Below are 18032 nucleotides of genomic sequence, written 5' to 3'. Positions count from 1 at the left end.
ACATGTTATTTGAGGAGCGCCTAGTCCTGAGGAAACAGGACTGATGGTCTGAATAAGTGACCATCCCCTTGGTACCCAACTGGGTGTCTCTGCCTGAGCTAAACTGCAAGGCGTGCGCTTGTCATTTCAATGTGGATTAGGAGATGCCTCCCTTCACTTGGGGATTTTGATCGGAGTAATTATAAATTCCTTGGGCAATTAGAAAAAAAAATGACTCGCCCCACCTTACAGAGTTGCGTCACATCCTTCAAACAGGTGAACTGATTTGCATCGGTAACTGCACCCTCTCTCTCTCTCTCCCAGGCTCATCCGATGTGTAAACAGTGTAAACTCTAACCAGAGACGGAGCAGAGAAACAAGGAGACAGTATCAATTGTCAAGGATGCACATCTCTTGAGTGAGAATTCTGCCGCGAACATTTTGCAAATAATCACAAGAGTGGATTGGGGATGTGCAGAGTGAATGGAAACTGACAGGAATCCGTGATTCTGCTGCAGAATAAACGCTATAAACTCCACTCATCTCCCTCCGAGAGCAGGTACTGTGAGCCGTGCTAATTTCTTTGTTGCTCCCCTTAAACAAAATACAGGTAAAATTAGGCACTTGAACATTTAAGGATTTGAAAATAAACTGTTTCCTCGCCCTCGTTAAGAAGACGGGTGAGTTTGGACAAGTAAAAAATTGCTGAGACGGTGAATTAACTTCCAAAGTTTACGTTCTGGGTTGGTTTTTAATTGAACCTTGGAGCTTTTAATTGCATCGATTTCACCGAGTGGGGGCTGTGGATGCAAAACTCGTTAAGGATTGGTCTGATGGCGTATGCGGGGTTTTATACTGGAAGCCCTCCTGGGCTGGAGAATGTCCTGCTCTCATTTCTTGTTGGGTCACCATGGAGTTGCACATAATGAATGAAGAGGAGGTCTAGCCCTACCATGGCAAAATCAAAACGCTCAGGCCAACATCCGTGGGATGGGGAGAGGGAAGACAGAGGAAAATAAACAAGTCAACCTTTCTAGTATAGAATTCCCAGGAGAGGTCACAGGGCAAGGCACATCTGCTCCATAACATCTCTGAACAGGTTGTTTTATTTTATAAAAGAGCTAAACCCACTTTATAGTGATTGTAACAAGGTCTACCAAGTCGACTTCATTGAATGAGTTTCCTGATTGGGACAGTTGATCTAGCCCAATTAGGGAGCCCTGGCTGACAGGTAAGAATGGGAGTGTTAGACCATTCTGACACTGTGAGCTGGCTCTGAAGGAGCTTGGATCAGTGTCAAGGACGTTCCGCGTGTAAATAAAGGGTGACCTGGTGACAGGATATCTGCCTCTGTGGAATTATTTTGGTGGCTACGAGAGTAAAATGTGCTTTTAAAGAAAGTTGCTTGCAACAGTTGTATTTGGGTTGGGGATAAGCATTTCTGATATCATGCTGTTACTTGGGAAGTTTAACTCATTCAGTCCTGCCATTGAAAACTGGCCCCAGTACATGGAAAGCATTTTTTTTTCCTGACAGATAACATTGGGGCAGATGAAAAGCAATGAGTAATTCTCCTGATAGCTTGTGAGCCCACAGTGTTTTGGTTATTAGGAGCCTAACCTTCCCTGTGGAACCAGATACTAAAGCCTTTCAAGAGTTAACGGATGTAATCAATAAATATTACAACCCAAGTCTCCTTTCATTCTGACTTGCAGTTGGTTTTACTTGGTAATTTGAGCAGCAAGGGAATCCATTTTTGACTAGGTTAAGATGTCTGGCAGTGGAATGTGATTTTAGTTTAACACTTAATGAGATGCTGAGAGACTGTTTGTTTGATATATAGGATTAATGATATAACCATGCAAAAGTGCCTATTAGCTGAAGCCCAACTGGAGTGCAGGTTCATAGCTCCTTGAAAGTGGAGTTGCAGGTAGATAGGATAGTGAAGAAAGCGTTTGGTATGTGTTCATTTATTGGTCAGAGTATGGAGTACAGGAGTTGGGAGGTCACGTTGCGGCTGTACAGGACATTGGTTAGGCCACTGTTGGAATATTGCGTGCAATTCTGGCCTCCTTCCTATTGGAAAGATGTTGTGAAACTTGAAAGGGTTCAGAAAAGATTTACAAGGCTGTTGCTAGCGTTGGAGGATTTGAGCTATAGGGAGAGGCTGAACAAGCTGGGGCTGTTTTCCCTGGAGTGTGAGAGGCTGAGGGGTGACCTTATAGAGGTTTATAAAATTATTAGGCGCATGGATAGGATAAATAGACAAAGCCTTTTCCCTAGGGTCAGGGAGTCCAGAACTAGAGGTTATAGGTTTAGAATGAGAGGGGAAAGATATAAAAGAGACCTAAGGGGCAACTTTTTCACACAGAGGGTGGTACGTGTATGGAATGAGCTGCCAGAGGATGTGGTGGAGGCTGGAACAATTGCAACATTTGAGGTATTTGGATGGGTATATGAATAGGAAGGGTTGGAGGGATATGGGCCGGGTTGGGATATCTGGTCGGCATGGACGGGTTGGACCGAAAGATCTGTTTCCATGCTGTACATATCTGACTTAAACAGGTATTACAACAGGCTCTATCATTGGGAAATGCAGCAAGTGGAGAGTATGGGTTTTAGGGTATTCTGATGGAAGTGGACACCCTCACCAGTCTGACTGAGCTTGGGGAATATGAGTGAAGGCAATTACATGGCCTCACTCAGGACATATCCAGAACATAGGGACTCTAGGTCAGCCCACAGCAAAACCTCAAAACAAAGCCAACCCTCAGCCAAACAGTTATAATTTTCTTCAGGATCCAGGCCGGCAAATTATTGTAGTTCTGCTGGTATATGGACTTGAGAATAGTGAAGGAATCCCACTGGACCTAAACTGAGTAAGAGAACCCATTGGCCAGTATCCCGGAGAGTGCACACTCTGGAAAGTCCACCTGTAGTTTGGAATAGTTCATCTGTTTAGCAATGCTCAAATCAGAGCCAATCAAAATAAACATCTGGTTAAAGGGTCATCTGGTTCAAATGGATGTTGATCAAGGCATGGCCGTTTGTGATTACAGAAGCAATCTTTAACAAAATTCATTCGGAACTCCAACTCTTAAGTTTGTGCAAGATCTCACCTAGAATCCTTAGTGTGGAAACAGGTCTCTCGGCCCAACAAATCAACATTAACTTTCTGAAGAGCATTCCACCCAGACCTATACCCTACCCTTTTTCCATGGATAACACACCTAACCTACACATCCTTGAACACTATGGGGAATTTAGCATAGCCAGGCTACCTGCACATCTTTGGATTGTGGAGGGAAACGCACACAGACATGGGGAGAATGTGCAAGTTCCACACTGACAGTTCCACACTGGACATCCCACCTGGACCCAACTCATACCTCATCCCTGTAACCCTGTATTTTCCATGGCTAATCCCCTTCGCCTGCACATCTTTGGATTATGGGAGGAAACTAATGTAGACACGGGGAGAACGTGCAAATTCCAGACAGACGTCGCCTGAGGCTGGAATCGAACCCAGGTTCCTAGTGCCACCCAGCTAGACTGAAAGCATATACAGGGGAACCTTTACAATTTGGTTCCAGTCTCTCATGAGAACCAACTGGTTCAGTTACCACTGATTGTAATAAAAGGCTCAAGCCCAAGCAAGATGGGGCAAAATTGGTTGAGAAAGATTCACCTATATTGGCTGAACGCTTTTTTTGAATAGAAAATGGCGAGACTTTTTCAGGAAAGTCTAGGGATTCTCAAAGGAGCGCAATGTTCTTAGTCAAAGTGGATGGATGTACATAGAGTTCCTTTGTCAAACGCTGGGAAGGCGATAGAAAAACTGCACACCCTTTGCATTACATGAACTTCAGATGTATTCGTCACAGATAACAAGCCATCGCTTACCAGCAGGGAATTTGAGTATTTCCTAAAGTTGAATTGCATTTGATATTTAACCACCTCATAACATCCATCATCCAATGGTCTGGCAAAAGAGCAGTCCAACCCCTGAAGGCAGGCTTGAGGAACCCGCTTACAGCTTCACTAGATACCAACCTGTCCCTGTTCCTATTTGATTATAGGACCATCTCTCATGCAACAACAGGGATAGATCTAGCATAGTTGCTAACGGGGAGAAGACTCTGGACAAAGTTAAATCTCTTGGACCTTGTGGGGAGGGTGAACTGGCATCAGGAATGCCAATGCCAGTCCCAAGACTGTTAAACAAGACAATTTACTTCAGGGATGAGATTTGGTATAGAGACCATGGCAATGGCTATGCATTGTTGAGAGGAATGGTTGTGTGGTCAGCCCAATGATGCAAAAAGTTTGGGTGGGTGCAACAGTCCTGAACAAGCATGTGAACCATATGAAAGCTGCAAACAGAGTGAGACCAAACTTGCCCAGCTCTTCTGAACAGTTGGAAAGGCTGTTGGAACCTCTCCATTGAGCACTGAAGAGACCTCAGGGGCTGAGATGGACTGGGCAGATGTTGCTGCCTTGATGCCTTTGTCATCTGAAGAAGGGAATGAATTTCTTGAGATGCTCCAGGCGTAAGAAGCTAGCTACAGTGCAAAACAATCCACCTGTATCAGAGGCAGAGTCGGAGGAAGCTGATCTGATGCTAAAACGTCCCAGAAGGAGCTACAACAAAAAAACAGCTTATGTCCCTGAACTTAGAGGGGCGGGAAGTAGTGATTGTAACTAGGTCAGCCAGGTGGATTCATAGAATGAGTTGCCTGATTGGACCACATTAACATCCCCAATGCAGGATTCCTGGCTGATAGATAAGAACAGAAGCATCAGACGTTCTGTCTGCTCTGAGAGCTGGCTCTGAGGGAACTGGATCAGTGTCAAGGACTATCCACATGGAAATAAAGGGTGCCTTGATAACATAATACTGGTGCCTCAGGAATTATTTCAGCCTTTTATACACTCTAAAAGATCAACCACTGGACTTTCCTCACAGATACTATCTGACCTACTGAGTACTTCCAGTATTTTCTGTTTGTTTTCTCCACTTATTCCATTTTGCTTGTGGCATCTGTAAGGTAACACAGACCCTGTCTGAACAGACTGGGGGCACAAACTGAGGGGTTCACCACTTCATTTTGTGACTGACTAGTTTGATGTGTCTCCATTTTCCTGGGGGCTTTCTCAGGGTGTGAGAGAGTTCTAGATGGCTCATACCCATGATTAAAGCTGAATGATTTGTGTAGCTTACTACTTGTGTAGCACTACAGTGGTCATGGTCATGATTTCTATACCAGTAGATTGAGAAGGATCAACAGTTGGAGATGGACATCCCAGCATTGCAGAGATTGTTCTGGGAACAGTGGGTAGAGTTGATGAAGTTTTAAAGTCTTAATCGCTAAAGTGTGTATAATCTGCATTGACATCACAGCGGCTGAGAAGTATCTTATTTAAGATGGTGAACAGGAAAAATTTCTGTCTGTTACAGGTTGCTCCTTTTTGAGGTATTTTTGGTGTTGGAGATAGTTTTCTCGAATTCCAGGAGCAGCAATTACTGTTTATATGCTCTTGCATTGTTTTGGAACTTAGGAGGGGAAAAAAATCAAAACAATGGCATTTTTAAAAGAGACAAAGGCAGCACATGGTCAGGTCAGTGCAGGAGAGAGAGAGAGAGAGAAACCCACACTGCTAACTGACACAGTAGTAAACCTGTGCAGATACTGCCTTTGCAGTTGAATTCAAGTATCGCTGGACATCGGAGTGTATCTGGGAAAATTAACAAACTGTGAAATTCACAACTGACCTTGGAGGAATTGTTTGGGAGAGGTCACAGCCCAGAAACAGGTAAGTTGAATAGATTAAAGTGTGGCCTTGGGGAATCTGCAGCAGTGAGTTGAGCCAGTTAATTCTTGATGATATGTTTTATTGAGATATGTCTCTTGATTAAACTTAAAAATATAAGCTATAAGTATTCAGTTAGCCTCTGGAGCAGATTTTTTGTAGAAGAATAAGACAGTGCTATTTTCTGGGTCTGCAGATTGGAAGAAGCAAAAATGGCCCTTAGAATGATATGCTCTTCTTGTCGAATGTGGGAGTTTAGGGTGAGTTTGTTCCTGCAATATATCTCGTTAGTTGCGAATCCTATCATATCGAATGGATCAGTTGGAGTGGCAGTTAGAGGCAATGAGGAATTTACAAGAGCAAGGGGATGTGATGGACGGCAGTTATAGGAAGGGAGAAAAGCTGCAGATACAGTCAGATAGATGGGTTAACCCCAGGAAAGGTAAGAGAGGTAGGCACCTGTGGCTATCCCCATTCCAAACAAGTATGCTGTTTTAGAAAATGTTGGGGGTGATGGATTCTCAGGGGAATGTAGCAGGAACAGCCAAGTTTCTGGTATTGAGACTGGCTCTAATGCAGTAAGAGATACGTTGGGTTCCAGGAGATTGATTGTGTTAGGGGACTCTCCAGTCCGAGGGACAGACAGACGTTTCTGTGGCCAGCAGCAAAAAATCAGAATACTGTGTTGCTTCCCTGGTGCCAGGATCAAGGATTTCTCACAGAGAGAATGCAGAATGTTCTCACGGGGAAGAGGGCCCAGGAAGAGGTCATTGTCCACATTGGAACCAACGACATAGGAAGGGAAAAGCACGAGATTCTGAAGGGACAATATGAAGTTAAGCAGGAATTTAAAAGGAGGTCCTTGACAATAGTAGTATCTGGATTACTCCCGGTGCTACGAATTAGTGATGGTAGGAATAGGAGGATCGAGCAGATGAATGCATGGCTGAGGAGCTGGTGTAGGGGAGAAGGGTTCACAGTTTTGGATCATTGAAAACTCCTAGAGTAGAAGTGACCTGTACAAGGAGGACAGATTGCACCTGAATTGGAAGGGGTCTAATATACTGGCAGGGAGATTTGCTAGAGCTGCTCGGGAGGACTTAAACTAGTAAGGCGGGGGGGGGTGGAATGGAGGTGGGACCCAGGGAGGTAGTGAGGAAAGAAGTCAATCTGAGACTGATACAGTTGAGAAAATATGCGAATCCAATAGTCAGGGCAGGCAGGGACAAAGCAGAGAATAAGGTAGGACTGATGAAATAAATGCAGTTTAACTTAATGCAAGAGGCCTAACAGGGAAGGCAGATGAACTCAGGGCATGGTTAGGAACATTGGACTGGGATATCATAGCAATTACAGAAACGTGGCTCAGGGATGGACAGGACTGGCAGCTTAATGTTCCAGGCTACAAATGCGACAGGAAGGACAGAAAGGGAGGAAAGAGAGGAGGGGCAGTGGTGTTTTTGATAAGGGATAGCATTACAGCTGTACTGAGGGAGGATATTCCGGGAAATATATCCAGGGAAGTTATTTGGGTGAAACTGAGAAATAAGAAAGGGATGATCACCTTATTGGGATTGTATTATAGACCCCCAATAGTTAGCAGGAAACAATTTGTAAGGAGATCTGTTATCTGTAAGAACAATAGGTTGGTTATAGTAGGGGATATTAATTTTCCAAACATAGACTGGAACTGCCATTGTGTTAAGGGTTTAGATGGAGAGGAATTTAACTGCTTACAAGAAAAGTTTCTGAATCAGTATGTGGATGTACCTACTAGAGAAGGTACAAAACTTGACCTACTCTTGGGAAATAAGACGGGGCAAGTGACCGAGGTGTCAGTGGGGGAGCACTTTGGGACCAGTGACCATAATTCTATTAGTTTTAAAATAGTGATGGAAAAGGATAGATCAAATCTAAAAGTTGAAATTCTAAATTGAAGAAAGGCTAATTTTGACGGTATTAGGCAAGTACTTTCTAAAGCTGATTAGGGGAAGATGTTCGCAGGTAAAGGGATGGCTAGAAAATGGGAAGCCTACAGAAATGAGATAACAAGAGTCCAGAGAAAGTATATTCCTGTCAGGGTGAAAGGGAAGGCTGGTAGGTATAGGAAATGCTGGATGACTAAAGAAATTGAGGGGTTGGTTAAGAAAAAGAAGAAAGCATATGTCAGGTATAGACAGGATAGATCGAGTGAATCTTTAGAAGAGAATAAAGACAGTAGGAGTATACATAAGAGGGAAATCAGGAGGGCAAAATGGGGACATGAGATAGCATTGGCAGATAGAGTTAATGAGAATTTGAAGGTTTTTTTTTACAAATACATTAAGGACAAAAGGGTAACAAGGGAGAGAATAGTGCCCCTCAAAGATCAGCAAGGCGGCCTTTTTGTGGAGCTGCAGGAGATGGGGGAGATACTAAATGAGTATTTTGCATCAGTGCTTACTGTGGAAAAGGACATAGAATGTAGGGAAATAGATGGTAACACCTTGAGAAAATGTCCATATTACAGAGGATGAAGTGCAAGATGTCTTGAAACACACACAAGTGGATAAATGGATAAATCCCCAACACCTGATCAGGTGTACCCTAGAATTCTGTGGGAAGTGAGGGAAGTGATTGCTGGGCCTCTTGCTGAGATATTTGTATCATCGATAGTTACAGGTGAGGTGCCGGAAGACTGGAGGTTGGCTAATGTGGTGCCACTGTTTAAGAAGGGTAGTAATGACAAGCCAGGGAACTATAGACCAGTGAGCCTGACCTCGGTGGTGGGCAAGTTGTTGGAGGGAATTCTGAGGGACAGGATGTGCATGTATTTGGAAAGGCAAGGACTGATTAGGGATAGTCAATATGGCTTTGTGTGTGGGAAATCATGTCTCACAAACTTGATTGAACTTTTTGAAGAAGTAATGAAGAGGATTGATGAGGGCAGAGCAGTAGATGTAATCTATATGGGCATTCGCCAAGGTTCCCCTTGGGAGACTGATTAGCAAGGTTAGATCTCATGGAATACAGGGAGAATTAGTCATTTGGATACAGAACTGGCTCAAAGGTAGAAGACAGAGGGTGGTGGTGGAGGATTATTTTTCAGACTGGAGACCTGTGACCAGTGGAGTGCCACAAGGACCTGTGCTGGGTCCACTACTTTTCGTCATTTATATAAATGATTCAGATGTGAGCATAAGAGGTATAGTTAGTAAGTGTGCAGATGACACCATAATTGGAGGTGTAGTGTACAGTGAAGAAGGTTACCTCAGTACAACAGGATCTTGATCAGATGGGCAAATGGGCTGGAGATGGAGGTGCAGCATTTTGGGAAAGCAAGTCTTAGCAAGACTTATACACTTAATGGAAAGGTCCGAGGGAGTATTACTGAACAAAGAGACCTTGGAGTGCAGTTCATAGCTCCTTGAAAGTGGAGTCGCAGGTAGATAGGATAGTGAAGAAGACGTTTGGTATGCTTTCCTTTATTGGTCAGAGTATTGAGTACAGGAGTTGGGAGGTCATGTGCGACTGTACAGGACATTGGTTAGGCCACTTTTGGAATACTGCATGCAGTTCTGGATTCCTTCCTATTGGAAAGATATTGTGAAACTTGAAAGGATTCAGAAAAGATTTACAAGGCTGTTGCCAGGGTTGGAGATTTTGAGCTATAGGGAGAGGTTGGTGCTGTTTTTCCCTGGAGCGTCAGAGGCTGAGGGGTGACCTTATAGAGGTTTATAAAATCATGAGGGGCATGGATAGGGTAAATGGACATCATCTTTTCCTTGGGGTGGGGGAGTCCAGAACTAGAGGGCATAGGTTTAGGGTGAGAAGGGAAAGATATAAAAGAGACCTAAGGAGCATCTTTTTTATGCAGATGATGGTGTGTAAATGGAATGGGTTGCCAGAGGAAGTGGTAGAGGCTGGTACAATTGCAACATTTAAAAGGCATCTGGATGGGTATGCGACTCGGAAGGCTTTGGAGGGATATGGGCCGGGTGCTGGCAGGTGGGACTAGACTGGGTTTGGATATCTGGTTGGCATGGATGGGTTGGACCGAAGGGTTTGTTTCCGTTCTGTACACCTCTATTTGAACTGTAGGAAGTTCGAATTGTGGGTTAACTGAAGGGCAAGGCAGTTGGTGTGCACAGGTTGCTCAGTCAGTTGAACAGAAGCTACAATCTTCCTGAAATGTTGGAAGCTTGAACATTCTCAGGTGAGGGACTAATGGGAGTGGGTGGAGTCTTTTCTTCCCATTGCCTGTACTGGCATGCAGTAGTGTTCTAGCTGGTCTCCTGCCTTTGACATCCCTAACCCCATCTTCAAGACTCCATTTGTACAGTTGTCCCACTTGATCCACAGCATTTTGGGGGAATAAGTGGAAATTCCATTTCACTCTTGTGTGGAAAATATACTTGTTTGCCTTTCACCCCTCAACAGCTGAGTTTTAATCTTTTGTTTAAGACAATGCCCCCTTCTGGATTCTCTGAAAGCAGCAGTAGTTTCTCTGGATTTATTGCTTTGAATTCCCTTTGCTGTTTTTAGGCCTTGATTAGCTCAAGGTAAATACAGTTCAGGTTTGTGTGATCTGTCCTTACAATTGAACACGCTCAGCACTGGTATCACTGCAGTGAATTTCTGCTCTGCCTCCCCAATGCCAGTTAAACTTTGAAATTTGGGGCCTGACCCTGAACATTCTGTAGCTCAATCTGCCCATGGTTCTGTGTGATTGAACCACCATTTTTTTAAACTTAAGACTTTGTGAGAGAGGGCCATATTTGGTTTTTAATTTATTTTTGTATTTATACACCAGCTTTTAATCTTTTCCATTCATTTAATCTCTGCCTCTTTTGAAACTTGCTCTGAACAACATAACTTGTAGATCCAAGCTATATATATTTCCTAATCTGCTGTTGTCACTACTACCTTCCTTCATCCAAACATTGATTCATAATGAAAGAATGAAACCAAGGTTCAGGATCGCTTGGGGACACGAAAGAAACGGAAACACCCTTCAGTTGAACTCATCCATCTATTCCTGATGAAGGGCTTTTACCCCAAACGTCGATTTTCTTGCTCCATGGATGCTGCCTGAACTGCTGTGCTTTTCCAGCACCACTCTAACCTAGAATCTGGTTTCCAGTATTTGCAACCCTTGTTTTTACCAAATTGTTAGTGTATAGAGGTGAACAGCAGAGACCTAGCATTCAACCCTGTGGTGCCCCACTCATCACTATCTGCCAGTCTGAAAAAAAACCTGTTTATTCCAACTCTGCTTCCTGTCTGCCAACCAATTCTCTATCCATGTCAATACATTACCTCCAATACCATGAGCTTTAAATTTTCCTTACTAATCTCTTGTGTGGAACCTGGTCAAAAACCTTCTGAAAGTCCAGATACACAACATCTACTGATTCACCCTGGTCTACTCTACTGGTCACATCCTCAAAACATTCCAGAAAATTTGTCAGCTTGATTTCCCTGTGAATCCAGACTGACTAGGACCAATTCTGTCACCACCATCCAACTGCTCAGTTGTTGCATCATTAATGGAATAACTTCTTGAATCGCTACAGTCTATTCACTGTGGGTTGACCCACAATGGTGGTAAGTAGGGAATTCCAGAATTTTGACCCAACAGCTGTGGTATATTTCCAAGTCAGGGTGGTGAGTGGCCTGGAGGGGAAGTGGAAGGGGACATGGAAGGTGGTGGTGTTCCCAAGTCCCTGCTGCCCTTGTTCATATAGATGGAACTGGTTGTAATTGGAAGGTGCATTCTCCGGATCTTCGGTGAATTTCTGCAGTGCATCTTGTAGATCGTACACACTGCTGCTATCGAGCTTCTGTGGTGGAGGGATTGAATGTTTGTAGATGTGATGCCAATCAAACAGGTTGCTTTGTACTGGATGGTGTCAAGCGTCTTGAGTATTGTTGGAGCTGCATCCCTCCAGGCAAGTGTGGAGCATTCCATCACACTCCTGACTTGTACCTTGTAGATGGCGGATAGACTTTGGGGTGTCCAGAGAGGAGTTACTCACTGCAGTATCCCTAGTTTCTGACCTGCTCTATGGCCACTGTGTTTATGTGGTGAGTCCACTGGAGTTTCTGGTCAATGTTAACCCTAAGGATGTTGACAGTGGGCGAATCTGTGATGGTTATACTGTTGACTGTCAATGGTGGTGGTTAGTGTGTTTCTTATTGATGATGGTCATTGTCAGTCTTTTGTGTAGCGTGAATGTTATTTGCCACTTGTCAGCCACGTCTGCACATTGTCCAGATCTTGCTGCATTTGAGCATGGACTGCTTCAGTACCTGAGGAGTTGCAAATGGTGCTGAACGCTGCAATCCTCAGTGAACATCCCCACATCTGACCTTATGACAGAGGGAAGGTCATTGATGAAGCAGCTGAAGATGGTTGGGCCTCGGACACTACCCTGAGGGACTCCTGTAAGAGATGTCCTGGACATTCCAACAGTTTGAGTCCGTATGTCAGATTTCCAAATCCACTGTATTTTGCTCCAGGATATGGGGTTAGGCCACAGATCATCAATGATCTCATTTGAAACAGCCTCAAAAAGGCTGAAACTCTTCTTGGTGCTATGGGGAAAATGCTACTCACGCAAAAAAGTGACCTCTCAGACTGTTCATTTCCTCATCTGACCTCCTCATGCACTGCAGAAATTCACCAAATGAGGAAACATTTCCATTCATATCTTAATTTAAGAAGTTAAAAATTGCACAACACCAGGTTATATTCCAACCACCTTCACCAGGTGATTGTGACCAGCAGCGCTCTGAAAGCTAGTGCTTCCAAGTAAACTTGTTGGATTATAACCTGGTGTTGTGATTTTTTAACTTTGTCCACCCCAGTCCAACACCAGCATCTCCAAAGCATTTAAGAACACCAGCAACCTTGTGCAGACAAGAACAGCATCATGACTAAATTTAAACATTTAAGTAGTTTCATTCAGCACAAAATATTGAAGTCTTGTATTAGTCACGTGAAAAGATGCAGTCCAGTTGGTGGGTCTTTTCAATTCTCCCAGTTGTTCTCCCTCTATGGCAGAACTGGACCAACCAAATAAAAAAAAATGCTGCAGACTTTAAAAATCTGGCCCAGTTTTCTCTCATCAATGACCTGTCTAAGTAAAACAATAGACCTAATCTGCAGTGAAATGACTGTCACTTGTTCAAAACCAAATCGTTACAGTCAGTTGTCAAGTTGTTAGATAAACTTGTAACAAATAAATCCATAAAATACTACAAAATCTTTCTGTTAGATTACAATTCTCTATTGTTATCCTTTTTCTTCATTGTAGCATATTTACTTTTAAATTTGTAGATCTGTATTTATATGCTCTTTGGAGGGTCAGTGTAGACTCAATGGGCTGAATGGCCTGTTTTCACACTGTAGGGATTCTAAGATTGGACCTGGGATTACAGTGGTATGATAAGAATCAAAAACAACACCTGATAGTTGTCTTGCTTTGGCAGATGTTAGTGCTCTCAGATTGATCTTCATTCACCCAAAGGTGTTTTTCTTAGGAGTGTACTCAGAAAATTGTTTGTGACAAGGAATCATGTACACATTATACTCTGTGCCGCATGAGAAGGCAGAGAACTTCTGATGTGTCGTAAGACAAATATTTCAAATCCACTTCAAAACGGATGGATAAAAGCATCAGTTTTCTTAATCTCAATCCATTACAGGAGAGGTAGAAACTAAGGGAAACGTGACTAAGAACAAGAGCAGGCAGGGAAACACTGCGGAAATTACAGGGTAATGTGGAAGAATGGGTTTGGTGCTGGGCCCATTGCTGTTTGTTATCTATATCAATGATGTGGATGTAATACGTTTGCAGGTGACACTAGGATAGGCAGTATTGTGGACAATGAGGAAGGTTATCAGAAATTGCAGCAGGAACTTGAGCAGTTGGGGAAGTGGGCTGAGAAATGGCAAATAGAGTTTAATATAGATAAGTGTGAGGTCTTGCATTTTGGAAAGTCAAATTAAGGTTGGAGTTTCATGGTGAATGGTAGGGCCTTTAGTGTAGCGGAACACCGGAACCTTGGAGTTCAGGTTCATAGTTCGCTGAGAGTCACAGGTAGACAGGGCAATGAAGGTGGCTTTTGGCAGACTGGCCTTCATCAGTCAGGGCACTGAGTACAGAAGTTGGGAAGTTAGATGCAGTTGTTCAAGACATTGGTGAGCCTCACTTGGAGCATTGTGTGCAGTTTTGGTCACCTTGCAAGATGGTATTAAGTTGGAAAGAGTGCAGAAGAAATTTACAAGCGTGTTGCCAGGACTGAACATTGAGTTAGAGGGAGAGGTTGGACAAATTAGGACTTCTTTTCCTTCGAGCATACGAGACTAAGGGGGATCTTATAGAAATGTATAAGATTATGAGAGGCATGGATAGGGTGAATGCACTCAGTCTTTTTCCCAGGGTTAGGGAATTGAGGATGAGAGGGCATCAGTTTAAGGTTAGAGGGGAAAGAATAAAAGGGAACCTGAGGGACAACTTTTTTTTTAACATGGTGATACGCATATGGAATGAGTTGCCAGACGTGATTGAGAAAAGAACATTAATAACATTTAAAAGGTATTTGAAAAGAATACATGGATTGGAAAGGTTCAGAGGGATATGGGCCAAGCACAGGGAAATAGTGTTGGCATGGATGGATGTTTTGTTCGGCATGGACCAGGTTAGGCCAAAAAGGGCCTATCTCCATGCTGTAGGACTCTCTGACTCAAAGACCAGGGGAAGTGTTCTGAAATGCATGCGTTTCAAAGCGAGAAGTACAATAGGGAAGCTGGATGAACACAGAGCTTTTGTTAATAATTGGAACAGTGACATTATTGTGATTAAAGACTTGGCTGAAAGAGGGACAGGACCAGCATCTCAATGTCCCAGGTGTGATAGGAAGGGACGTAAAAGGGGAGGGGGAGTTGCAATACCGGTAAAGGAGTATCTCACAGCTGTACTGAGGGAGGACACAGGACTTGTGCAGCGAGGCAGTATGGGTAGAACTCAGGAATAGGAAAGGTGAAATCATAATGCTGGGGTACACTACAGGCTTCCCAACAGCCAGCAGGAGATAGAGGAGGGAATATGTAGACAGAATTTGGAAAAATGTAAAAACAACAGAATTGTTGTGGTGGGTGATTTTAACTGCTCCGTATGGACTAGGACTCACTTTGTGCTTGGATGGGGCAGGATTTGTAAGGACTATTCAGGGGGGTTCCTTGACATAATATGAAAACAGTGTGACCAGGGAAAGGGTTATGCTAGATCTGGCTTTTGGGAAATGAACCCAGCCAGCTGAGTGAAACTTCAGTGGGGGAGCATTTCGGGAGTAGTGTCCATAATACCACAAGTTTTAAGATAAGGGCCTGTGCCCGAAACGTCGAATCTCCTGTTCCCTGGAAAAAATGCTGCCTGACCTGCTGTGCTGTTCCAGCAATAAAGTTTCAACCATAATATGAAAACAGTGTGACCAGGGAAAGGGTTATGCTAGACCTGGTTTTTGGGAAATGAACCCAGCCAGCTGAGTGAAACTTCAGTGGGGGAGCATTTCGGGAGTAGTGTCCATAATACCACAAGTTTTAAGATACTCATGAACAGGAAAAGCAGCAGTCTTTAGGTGAAGGTGTTAAATTGAAGGAAAGCAAACTACAACAAATATTATTAACAAGTGGAGAGTATAGATTGGAGGTGGCTGTTTGAGGGTAAATCCACATCAGACACGTAGGAGTATTTCAAATAGATAAGAGTTCAGGATCAGCATGTTCCTGCAAGAATGAAGGATAGATACGGCATGTTACATGAACCTTTAATGACCAGGGATGTAATGGCCTTGGTCAAAAAGAAAAGGGAAATACATGTAAGGTCTAGGAAGTTGAAGTACATAAGGGAACGAGGACATACCTTAAACAATGAATTAGAAGGGCTAGAAAGGGTCATGAAAAGGCATTAGCAAACAGGATTAGGGAGAATCCCAAGGCTTTTTATACACACAACGGGCAAGTTAGACAAAGGAGAGCCAATAGATGTGATCTAATTGACGAGAAGACCTTTGCAAATGGAGTTTCATAGGAACCACACCATTCATGTTATACAGTAATGATCAGGATGAAGGAACTGAGGGCATTGTTGCTAAGTTTGCAAATGACACGTATGTGGAGGGACAGGTACTGTTGAGGAAGTAGGGAGGCCTCAGAAGGACTTGGACAGGCTAGGAGAGTGGGCAACAAAGTGGCAGATGGAAGGCAATGTGAGAAAGCGTGAGGTTATACACTTTGGTAAGAAGAATAGAGGTGGAAGTTATTTTTAAATGGGGAAAGGCTTCAGAAATCTGAGGCGCAAAGGGACTTGGGATTTCCTAGTTCAGGATTTTCTTAGGGTTAACATGCAGATTCAGTTGGTGATTAGGAAGACAATGCTAACATTCATTAACAAGAGCGTGAGAATACAAGATACATATTGCTGAGGCTGTATAAGGCTCTGGTCACGCGTTTAGAATATCGAGAGTAGTTTTGGACACCGTATCTAAGGAAGGATATATTGACATTGGAGAGGTTTACAAGAATGATTCATGAGCTGAAGGGTGTGTCATATGGGAAGTGGTTGAGAACTGTGAGTCTGTACTCAATGGAGTTTAGAAGGATGTGGGAGGGATCTCATTGAAATGACATAATACTGAAAGGCCTAGTTAGAGTGGACGTGGAGATGATGATTCCACTGGTAGGAGAGACTAGGACCCAAGGGCACAGTGAAAGGATAACCCTTAGGAGCTGAGACAAGGAGGACAAGCCAGAGGGTGGTGAATCTCATTGCCATGGAGGGCTGTGCAGGCCAAGTCATTGAGTGTATTTAAGACAGAGATAGAGAGGATCTCGATTAGTCAGGGGATCAAGAGTTATTGGGAGAAGGCAGGACAGTGGGGTTGAGAAACATATCAGAGCTGGAAATGTGTTGCTGGAAAAGCGCAGCAGGTCAGGCAGTGGCGTTGCGTATGATCTGGTCCAGCTTTATGAGTGTGCTTTGAGATGCTTCGGGCAGGATCAGATGAAAATACAATCTGGGAATGACATGAGTTTTTAGGATCTCTAGGCCTTGTCTCAGTTGGAGACAAGTTGCCTGTATTCCTCTCACCCAGGTCTTAAGCTTCTCCTTCCATTCTCCTTCAGACACACCTATCCAAGTTTCCATACAGGCACCCAGGTATTTCTCAGTATAACCTGGGGGTATATAGGGTATAGATTTGTTACGCAGCTTCCAGTTAACAAAGTGATTATGCAGGAAGGTCTTCCTCTTGAATGTAAAGTGGAAGACCTTTGACTTTGCGATGTTAATATTGAGGCTCGTACGGTCACAATATGACTGGAGCAGCTTCAGGTTCCTCCCCATATTGATGTGAGAGTCACTCAGAAGGGTGATGTCATCCAAGAAAGCCAAAGTAGAGCAGTTGACTATTCTGCCACCCAGGGGTATGGCAATCCCTGAGTTGACCTTCTTCAGAGAGTTTGGATCGCATTTCCAAAGCCCCTCCCCCAAGTCCCTCCTCCCTACCTTTTATCTTAGCCTGCTGGACACACTTTCCTCATTCCTGAAGAAACGTCGATTCTCCTGTTCCTTGGATGCTGCCTGACCTGCGCTTTTCCAGCAACACATTTTCAGCTCTGATCTCCAGCATCTGCAGCCCTCACTTTCTCTCCTTGAGAAACATATCAGCCATGATTGAGTGACAGAGCAGTCTTGATGGGCCAAATGGCCTAATTCTGCTCGTATTACTTGTTTTGTTAAAATATAAATTTAAAAGGGCAAAATTGCATATTTCAATGTTGCTTTTCTGCCAAAAGACAGATGTTTCACATGCCTGCCTATTAAACTCTCCCACTGCACACTCACCTCTCAGACAGAAGGAGGGGAAATATTACATTTAAAATTGGGCTCAGCTGAAGGAGAGTTTCCCACAGGAATCATGTTGACAAATCAAAAAGGCAGGTGTATGATAAAGTCATAACTGCGTCTCAGATGAAACCAGGGCAACCTTGGAGGTAATTACAAAACAGCAATGACATCCACAGAACAACAAGAGAGAAGGCCCTGGGGAAATGATGTGTTACTAATCTGCCCCATAATCAGTGTACGAAGAGAGTCTACATACTCCTCTTCATATCCTACTTATTCTTGATCCTACAATCCTTTCTCCCTTCGAGACTATACGTGATGCAAGCTCACACTTTGGACTTTCTCCTC

At 43.6% G+C, this 18032-nt stretch overlaps 1 protein-coding gene across 3 annotated transcripts in view; it reads left to right on the top strand.

Annotated features, from left to right (window-relative positions):
- Window positions 1-218: 218 nt before the first annotated feature.
- si:ch73-206d17.1 (tyrosine-protein kinase STYK1) overlaps window positions 219-18032 on the top strand; it is a 101166-nt gene continuing 83352 nt past the window's right edge. For all 3 annotated transcript variants that reach the window (XM_043675524.1, XM_043675522.1, XM_043675523.1), the window contains exon 1: window positions 219-538. The gene's annotated coding sequence lies outside the window, so the exon portion shown is untranslated. The remainder of the gene's footprint in view (window positions 539-18032) is intronic.

This window comes from Chiloscyllium plagiosum, chromosome 34 (genome assembly GCF_004010195.1).
Source record: "Chiloscyllium plagiosum isolate BGI_BamShark_2017 chromosome 34, ASM401019v2, whole genome shotgun sequence".
NCBI classification, from domain to species: Eukaryota; Metazoa; Chordata; class Chondrichthyes; order Orectolobiformes; family Hemiscylliidae; genus Chiloscyllium; species Chiloscyllium plagiosum.
Note: the sequence above shows the minus strand (reverse complement) of the source record. Positions and strands in the feature narration are given on the sequence as shown.